Source organism: Penaeus vannamei, chromosome 43 (assembly GCF_042767895.1).
Source record: "Penaeus vannamei isolate JL-2024 chromosome 43, ASM4276789v1, whole genome shotgun sequence".
Taxonomy (NCBI): Eukaryota; Metazoa; Arthropoda; class Malacostraca; order Decapoda; family Penaeidae; genus Penaeus; species Penaeus vannamei.
In genome coordinates this window covers 15,317,977-15,326,942 of record NC_091591.1, presented here as the reverse complement: position 1 = coordinate 15,326,942, position 8,966 = coordinate 15,317,977, and positions in this window count along the sequence as shown.

Sequence of the window (8,966 nt, the reverse complement as noted above, 5' to 3'; positions counted from 1 at the left end):
AGCAAGAATTAATTACATATCTGTCTATATTCGTCAGGGTATGTTAGATTCAGCAAGAATTAATTAAATATCTGTCTATATTCGTCTGTGTATGTTAGATTCAGCAAGAATTAATTACATATCTGTCTATATTCGTCAGGGTATGTTAGATTCAGCAAGAATTAATTAAATATCTGTCTATATTCGTCAGGGTATGTTAGATTCAGCAAGAATTAATTAAAAATCTGTCTATATTCGTCAGGGTATGTTAGATTCAGCAAGAATTAATTAAAAATCTGTCTATATTCGTCAGGGTATGTTAGATTCAGCAAGAATTAATTAAATATCTGTCTATATTCGTCAGGGTACGTTAGATTCAGCAAATAATTACATATATGTCTATATTCGTCAGGGTATGTTAGACTCAGCAAGAATTAATTAAATATCTGTCTATATTCGTCAGGGTATGTTAGATTCAGCAAGAATTAATTACATATCTGTCTATATTCGTCAGGGTATGTTAGATTCAGCAAGAATTAATTAAATATCTGTCTATATTCGTCAGGGTATGTTAGATTCAGCAAGAATTAATTAAGTATCTGTCTATTTTCGTCAGGGTATGTTAGATTCAGCAAGAATTAATTAAGTATCTGTCTATTTTCGTCAGGGTATGTTAGATTCAGCAAGAATTAGTTAAATATCTGTCTATATTCGTCAGGGTATGTTAGATTCAGCAAGAATTAATTAAATATCTGTCTATTTTCGTCAGGGTATGTTAGATTCAGCAAGAATTAATTAAATATCTGTCTATATTCGTCAGGGTATGTTAGATTCAGCGAGAATTGATTAAATATCTGTCTATATTCGTCAGGGTATGTTAGATTCAGCAAGAATTAATTAAATATCTGTTTATATTCGTCAGGGTATGTTAGATTCAGCGAGAATTAATTAAATATCTGTCTATATTCGTCAGGGTATGTTAGATTCAGCAAGAATTAATTAAATATCTGTCTATATTCGTCAGGGTATGTTAGATTCAGCAAGAATTAATTAAGTATCTGTCTATTTTCGTCAGGGTATGTTAGATTCAGCAAGAATTAATTAAATATCTGTCTATATTCGTCAGGGTATGTTAGATTCAGCAAGAATTAATTAAATATCTGTCTATATTCGTCAGGGTATGTCAGATTCAGCAAGAATTAATTAAATATCTGTCTATATTCGTCAGGGTATGTTAGATTCAGCAAGAATTAATTAAATATCTGTCTATATTCGTCAGGGTATGTTAGATTCAGCAAGAATTAATTAAATATCTGTCTATATTCGTCAGGGTATGTTAGATTCAGCAAGAATTAATTAAATATCTGTCTATATTCGTCAGGGTATGTTAGATTCAGCAAGAATTAATTAAATATCTGTCTATTTTCGTCAGGGTATGTTAGATTCAGCAAGAATTAATTACATATATGTCTATATTCTTCAGAGTATGTTAGATTCAGCGAGAATTAATTAAATATCTGTCTATATTCGTCAGGGTATGTTAGATTCAGCAAGAATTAATTAAATATCTGTCTATATTCGTCAGGGTATGTTAGATTCAGCAAGAATTAATTACATATCTGTCTATATTCGTCAGGGTATGTTAGATTCAGCAAGAATTAATTAAATATCTGTCTATATTCGTCAGGGTGTGTTAGATTCAGCAAGAATTAATTAAATATCTGTCTATATTCGTCAGGGTATGTTAGATTCAGCGAGAATTAATTAAATACCTGTCTATATTCGTCAGGGTATGTTAGATTCAGCAAGAATTAATTAAATATCTGTCTATATTCGTCAGGGTATGTTAGATTCAGCAAGAATTAATTACATATGTGTCAATATTCGTCAGGGTATGTCAGATTCAGCGAGAATTAATTAAATATCTGTCTATATTCGTCAGGGTATGTCAGATTCAGCGAGAATTAATTAAATATCTGTCTATATTCGTCAGGGTATGTTAGATTCAGCAAGAATTAGTTAAATATCTGTCTATATTCGTCAGGGTATGTTAGATTCAGCAAGAATTAATTACATATCTGTCTATATTCGTCAGGGTATGTTAGATTCAGCAAGAATTAATTGCATATCTGTCTATATTCGTCAGGGTATGTTAGATTCAGCAAGAATTAATTAAATATCTGTCTATTTTCGTCAGGGTATGTTAGATTCAGCAAGAATTAATTGCATATCTGTCTATATTCGTCAGGGTATGTTAGATTCAGCGAGAATTAATTAAATATCTGTCTATTTTCGTCAGGGTATGTTAGATTCAGCGAGAATTAATCAAATATCTGTCTATATTCGTCAGGGTATGTTAGATTCAGCGAGAATTAATTAAATATCTGTCTATATTCGTCAGGGTATGTTAGATTCAGCAAGAATTAATTAAATATCTGTCTATATTCGTCAGGGTATGTTAGATTCAGCAAGAATTGATTAAATATCTGTCTATATTCGTCAGAATATGTTAGGTTCAGCAAGAATTAATTAAATATCTGTCTATATTCGTCAGGGTATGTTAGATTCAGCAAGAATTAATTACATATGTGTCTATATTCGTCAGGGTATGTCAGATTCAACGAGAATTAATTACATATGTGTCTATTTTCGTCAGGGTATGTTAGATTCAGCAAGAATTAATTACATATGTGTCTATATTCGTCAGGGTATGTCAGATTCAACAAGAATTAATTACATATGTGTCTATTTTCGTCAGGGTATGTTAGATTCAGCAAGAATTAATTAAATATCTGTCTATATTCGTCAGGGTATGTTAGATTCAACAAGAATTAATTAAATATCTGTCTATATTCGTCAGGGTATGTTAGATTCAGCAAGAATTAATTAAATATCTGTCTATATTCGTCAGGGTATGTTAGATTCAGCAAGAATTAATTACATATCTGTCTATATTCGTCAGGGTATGTTAGATTCAGCAATAATTAATTAAATATCTGTCTATATTCGTCAGGGTATGTTAGATTCAGCAAGAATTAATTAGATATCTGTCTATATTCGTCAGGGTATGTTAGATTCAGCAAGAATTAATTAAATATCTGTCTATATTCGTCAGGGTATGTTAGATTCAGCGAGAATTAATTAAATATCTGTCTATTTTCGTCAGGGTATGTTAGATTCAGCGAGAATTAATTAAATATCTGTCTATATTCGTCAGGGTATGTTAGGTTCAGCAAGAATTAGTTAAATATCTGTCTATATTCGTCAGGGTATGTTAGATTCAGCAAGAATTAATTAAACATCTGTCTATATTCGTCAGGGTATGTTAGATTCAGCAAGAATTAATTAAATATCTGTCTATATTCGTCAGGGTATGTTAGATTCAGCAAGAATTAATTAAATATCTGTCTATATTCGTCAGGGTATGTTAGATTGATTCAGCAAGAATTAATTAAATATCTGTCTATATTCGTCAGGGTATGTTAGATTCAGCAAGAATTATTTAAATATCTGTCTATATTCGTCAGGGTATGTTAGATTCAGCAAGAATTAATTACAAATATGTCTATATTCGTCAGGGTATGTTAGATTCAGCAAGAATTAATTAAATATCTCTCTATATTCGTCAGGGTATGTTAGATTCAGCAAGAATTAATTAAATATCTCTCTATATTCGTCAGGGTATGTTAGATTCAGCAAAAATTAATTAAATATCTGTCTATATTCGTCAGGGTATGTTAGATTCATCAAGAATTATTTAAATATCTGTCTATATTCGTCAGGGTATGTTAGATTCAGCAAAAATTAATTAAATATCTGTCTATATTCGTCAGGGTATGTTAGATTCAGCAAGAATTAATTAAATATCTGTCTATATTCGTCAGGGTATGTTAGATTCAGCAAGAATTAATTACATATCTGTCTATATTCGTCAGGGTATGTTAGATTCAGCATAAATTAATTAAATATCTGTCTATATTCGTCAGGGTATGTTAGATTCAGCAAGAATTAATTAAATATCTGTCTATATTCGTCAGGGTATGTTAGATTCAGCAAGAATTAATTACATATCTGTCTATATTCGTCAGGGTATGTTAGATTCAGCAAGAATTAATTAAATATCTGTCTATATTCGTCAGGGTATGTTAGATTCAGCAAGAATTAATTAGATATCTGTCTATATTCGTCAGGGTATGTTAGATTCAGCAAGAATTAATTAAATATCTGTCTATATTCGTCAGGGTATGTTAGATTCAGCAAGAATTAATTAAATATCTGTCTATATTCGTCAGGGTATGTTAGATTCAGCAAGAATTAATTAAATATCTGTCTATATTCGTCAGGGTATGTTAGATTCAGCAAGAATTAGTTAAATATCTGTCTATATTCGTCGGGGTATGTTAGATTCAGCGAGAATTAATTAAATATCTGTCTATATTCGTCAGGGTATGTTAGATTCAGCAAGAATTAATTAAATATGTGTCTATATTCGTCAGGGTATGTTAGATTCAGCAAGAATTAATTAAATATCTGTCTATATTCGTCAGGGTATGTTAGATTCAGCAAGAATTAATTAAATATCTGTCTATATTCGTCAGGGTATGTTAGATTCAGCAAGAATTAATTAAATATCTGTCTATATTCGTCAGGGTATGTTAGATTCAGCAAGAATTAATTACATATGTGTCTATATTCGTCAGGGTATGTTAGATTCAGCAAGAATTAACTAAATATCTGTCTATATTCGTCAGGGTATGCTAGATTCAGCGAGAATTAATTAAATATCTCTCTATATTCGTCAGGGTATGTTAGATTCAGCAAGAATTAATTAAATATCTGTCTATATTCGTCAGGGTATGTTAGATTCAGCAAGAATTAATTAAATATCTGTCTATATTCGTCAGGTTATGTTAGATTCAGCAAGAATTAATTAAATATCTGTCTATATTCGTCAGGGTATGTTAGATTCAGCAAGAATTAATTACATATGTGTCTATATTCGTCAGGGTATGTTAGATTCAGCAAGAATTAACTAAATATCTGTCTATATTCGTCAGGGTATGTTAGATTCAGCAAGAATTAATTAAATATCTGTCTATATTCGTCAGGGTATGTTAGATTCAGCAAGAATTAATTAAACATCTGTCTATATTCGTCAGGGTATGTTAGATTCAGCAAGAATTAATTAAATATCTGTCTATATTCGTCAGGGTATGTTAGATTCAGCAAGAATTAATTAAATATTTGTCTATTTTCGTCAGGGTATGTTAGATTCATCAAGAATTAATTACATATCTGTCTATTTTCGTCAGGGTATGTTAGATTCAGCAAGAATTAATTGCATATCTGTCTATATTCGTCAGGGTATGTCAGATTCAGCGAGAATTAATTAAATATCTGTCTATTTTCGTCAGGGTATGTTAGATTCAGCGAGAATTAATTAAATATCTGTCTATTTTCGTCAGGGTATGTTAGATTCAGCAAGAATTAATTAAATATCTGTCTATTTTCGTCAGGGTATGTTAGATTCAGCAAGAATTAATTACAAATATGTCTAAATTCGTCAGGGTATGTTAGATTCAGCAAGAATTAATTAAATATCTGTCTATATTCGTCAGGGTATGTTAGATTCAGCAAGAATTAATTAAATATCTGTCTATATTCGTCAGGGTATGTTAGATTCAGCAAGAATTAATTAAATATCTGTCTATATTCGTCAGGGTATGTTAGATTCAGCAAGAATTAATTACATATCTGTCTATATTCGTCAGGGTATGTTAGATTCAGCAAGAATTAATTAAATATGTGTCTATATTCGTCAGGGTATGTTAGATTCAGCAAGAATTAATTACATATATGTCTATATTCTTCAGAGTATGTTAGATTCAGCGAGAATTAATTAAATATCTGTCTATATTCGTCAGGGTATGTTAGATTCAGCAAGAATTAATTAAATATCTGTCTATATTCGTCAGGGTATGTTAGATTCAGCAAGAATTAATTACATATCTGTCTATATTCGTCAGGGTATGTTAGATTCAGCAAGAATTAATTAAATATCTGTCTATATTCGTCAGGGTGTGTTAGATTCAGCAAGAATTAATTAAATATCTGTCTATATTCGTCAGGGTATGTTAGATTCAGCGAGAATTAATTAAATACCTGTCTATATTCGTCAGGGTATGTTAGATTCAGCAAGAATTAATTAAATATCTGTCTATATTCGTCAGGGTATGTTAGATTCAGCAAGAATTAATTACATATGTGTCAATATTCGTCAGGGTATGTCAGATTCAGCGAGAATTAATTAAATATCTGTCTATATTCGTCAGGGTATGTCAGATTCAGCGAGAATTAATTAAATATCTGTCTATATTCGTCAGGGTATGTTAGATTCAGCAAGAATTAGTTAAATATCTGTCTATATTCGTCAGGGTATGTTAGATTCAGCAAGAATTAATTACATATCTGTCTATATTCGTCAGGGTATGTTAGATTCAGCAAGAATTAATTGCATATCTGTCTATATTCGTCAGGGTATGTTAGATTCAGCAAGAATTAATTAAATATCTGTCTATTTTCGTCAGGGTATGTTAGATTCAGCAAGAATTAATTGCATATCTGTCTATATTCGTCAGGGTATGTTAGATTCAGCGAGAATTAATTAAATATCTGTCTATTTTCGTCAGGGTATGTTAGATTCAGCGAGAATTAATCAAATATCTGTCTATATTCGTCAGGGTATGTTAGATTCAGCGAGAATTAATTAAATATCTGTCTATATTCGTCAGGGTATGTTAGATTCAGCAAGAATTAATTAAATATCTGTCTATATTCGTCAGGGTATGTTAGATTCAGCAAGAATTGATTAAATATCTGTCTATATTCGTCAGAATATGTTAGGTTCAGCAAGAATTAATTAAATATCTGTCTATATTCGTCAGGGTATGTTAGATTCAGCAAGAATTAATTACATATGTGTCTATATTCGTCAGGGTATGTCAGATTCAACGAGAATTAATTACATATGTGTCTATTTTCGTCAGGGTATGTTAGATTCAGCAAGAATTAATTACATATGTGTCTATATTCGTCAGGGTATGTCAGATTCAACAAGAATTAATTACATATGTGTCTATTTTCGTCAGGGTATGTTAGATTCAGCAAGAATTAATTAAATATCTGTCTATATTCGTCAGGGTATGTTAGATTCAACAAGAATTAATTAAATATCTGTCTATATTCGTCAGGGTATGTTAGATTCAGCAAGAATTAATTAAATATCTGTCTATATTCGTCAGGGTATGTTAGATTCAGCAAGAATTAATTACATATCTGTCTATATTCGTCAGGGTATGTTAGATTCAGCAATAATTAATTAAATATCTGTCTATATTCGTCAGGGTATGTTAGATTCAGCAAGAATTAATTAGATATCTGTCTATATTCGTCAGGGTATGTTAGATTCAGCAAGAATTAATTAAATATCTGTCTATATTCGTCAGGGTATGTTAGATTCAGCGAGAATTAATTAAATATCTGTCTATTTTCGTCAGGGTATGTTAGATTCAGCGAGAATTAATTAAATATCTGTCTATATTCGTCAGGGTATGTTAGGTTCAGCAAGAATTAGTTAAATATCTGTCTATATTCGTCAGGGTATGTTAGATTCAGCAAGAATTAATTAAACATCTGTCTATATTCGTCAGGGTATGTTAGATTCAGCAAGAATTAATTAAATATCTGTCTATATTCGTCAGGGTATGTTAGATTCAGCAAGAATTAATTAAATATCTGTCTATATTCGTCAGGGTATGTTAGATTGATTCAGCAAGAATTAATTAAATATCTGTCTATATTCGTCAGGGTATGTTAGATTCAGCAAGAATTATTTAAATATCTGTCTATATTCGTCAGGGTATGTTAGATTCAGCAAGAATTAATTACAAATATGTCTATATTCGTCAGGGTATGTTAGATTCAGCAAGAATTAATTAAATATCTCTCTATATTCGTCAGGGTATGTTAGATTCAGCAAGAATTAATTAAATATCTCTCTATATTCGTCAGGGTATGTTAGATTCAGCAAAAATTAATTAAATATCTGTCTATATTCGTCAGGGTATGTTAGATTCATCAAGAATTATTTAAATATCTGTCTATATTCGTCAGGGTATGTTAGATTCAGCAAAAATTAATTAAATATCTGTCTATATTCGTCAGGGTATGTTAGATTCAGCAAGAATTAATTAAATATCTGTCTATATTCGTCAGGGTATGTTAGATTCAGCAAGAATTAATTACATATCTGTCTATATTCGTCAGGGTATGTTAGATTCAGCATAAATTAATTAAATATCTGTCTATATTCGTCAGGGTATGTTAGATTCAGCAAGAATTAATTAAATATCTGTCTATATTCGTCAGGGTATGTTAGATTCAGCAAGAATTAATTACATATCTGTCTATATTCGTCAGGGTATGTTAGATTCAGCAAGAATTAATTAAATATCTGTCTATATTCGTCAGGGTATGTTAGATTCAGCAAGAATTAATTAGATATCTGTCTATATTCGTCAGGGTATGTTAGATTCAGCAAGAATTAATTAAATATCTGTCTATATTCGTCAGGGTATGTTAGATTCAGCAAGAATTAATTAAATATCTGTCTATATTCGTCAGGGTATGTTAGATTCAGCAAGAATTAATTAAATATCTGTCTATATTCGTCAGGGTATGTTAGATTCAGCAAGAATTAGTTAAATATCTGTCTATATTCGTCGGGGTATGTTAGATTCAGCGAGAATTAATTAAATATCTGTCTATATTCGTCAGGGTATGTTAGATTCAGCAAGAATTAATTAAATATGTGTCTATATTCGTCAGGGTATGTTAGATTCAGCAAGAATTAATTAAATATCTGTCTATATTCGTCAGGGTATGTTAGATTCAGCAAGAATTAATTAAATATCTGTCTATATTCGTCA